Below are 1,693 nucleotides of genomic sequence, written 5' to 3' on the forward strand. Positions count from 1 at the left end.
GTCAGACTGTCACAGATCCGAAAGGTAAAACCTTAATCTGTTTAAGAACTTCAAATCTTAGGGTTTCCAGATCACTCATAATTTTTTCTTACCCCTAACTTTGTATGTATCAAAACTGTCGAATCTTAGTCTGTTAGATTTGTACTGCATGCTCTAATTCAAGCTGTACTTTCTTGATCTTGAATAAGATTTATATCTTAATCTGTCTTTCTTACCTACCTGTTCCTATTTTTTACTCTTGGCCTGAATTAAGTATCAATTAATCTCAAATATCCCCTGATATTACCATTCTGTTTTTTACTGTCCATATAATGGCTCCATCTAATTAGAAATAGATAAGTTTGATGGTAGTGGTGATTTCTCATTATGGCAAAAGAAAATGACTGCAGTATTGGTTCAAAACCAGTGCTCTGAAGCACTGGATGAACCTTCTACAGTGAGAAGGATAAAATAGAATCTCCACCTACTCCTGAAATGCGAAAAATGGATAGATTAGCTTACAGTCTAATAATCTTAAATCTTTCAGATAAAGTCCTTAGACAAGTAAATAAGGAAAGGACTGCTTTAAAGGTGTGGAATAAGTTAGAATCTCTATATATGACTAAGTCTTTAACAAGTAAGATTTTCTTAAAAGGAAGACTGTTTGGTTTTAAAATGAATACCTCTAAAACTCTAGAAGAAAACCTAGATGACTTCAATGTCATTTTAATAGGTCTAGAAAACATAGATGAGTGTATCTCAGAAGAAAATCAAGCTGTAATTCTTCTAAATGCCTTGCCTGAATCATATAGAGATTTAAGGACTGCAATGCAGTATGGTAGAACTTCTTTATCCTTAGAGGATGTAGTGTCTGCCTTAAGATCTAGGGATCTTGAAGATGAGAAGAAAGATAAGAAAATAAATAGTGCAGAAGGCTTAAATGTAAAGGGTAATTGGGATCAGAAATCTAAGAGCAAAGGCAAAGGGAATTCAAGGGGTAGGAGTAAAACAAGGTCAAACTCTAAGTCAAGAGGAACAAGTAGAGGATCCTCAAAAACAAGAACCTGTTAGTATTGTAAGAAAGAGGGTCATATAAGAAAGAACTGCTATAAGAGAAAGAAAGATCTAGAAAATGAAAACCCAAGTAATCAGGATGCAGCAAATATTTCTGATGGATATGATAGTGCAGAAGGCTTAATTATAACAGAACATACCATAGATAATGAGTGGATTTTAGATTCAGGTTGCACTTTTCACATGACACCTAGGAAAGACTGGTTGCTCAACTTCCAACAGATAGAAGGTGGCAAAGTCCTAATGGGCAATAATCAATCCTGCAATGTAACCGGTTTAGGGTCAGTTAGGTTTAAAATGTGGGATGGAACATATAGGACTTTAGATAATGTGAGGTATGTGCCAAACCTTAGAAGAAATCTTATTGCTCTAGGTATGTTAGATTCTAATAGGGGGTCTTATAAGTCTGAAAATGGGGTCCTCAAGGTGTTTAAAGGATCCATGGTAGTTCTATAAGGGAATCTGCAAGCAAGGACTGTATGTCCTTCAAGGAGAGTCAATCTCTGGGGTGTGCTGCAGTTTCATCTTCTGAAATAGATGACACTGTGTTGTGGCATAGGAGGCTAGGTCATATAGGAATGAAAGGTCTTCTAGAATTAAGTAAGAAAGGAATCTTAGATTCCAGGAAGATTGGAAACCT

This window comes from Diospyros lotus, chromosome 9, assembly GCF_014633365.1.
Source record: "Diospyros lotus cultivar Yz01 chromosome 9, ASM1463336v1, whole genome shotgun sequence".
NCBI classification, from domain to species: Eukaryota; Viridiplantae; Streptophyta; class Magnoliopsida; order Ericales; family Ebenaceae; genus Diospyros; species Diospyros lotus.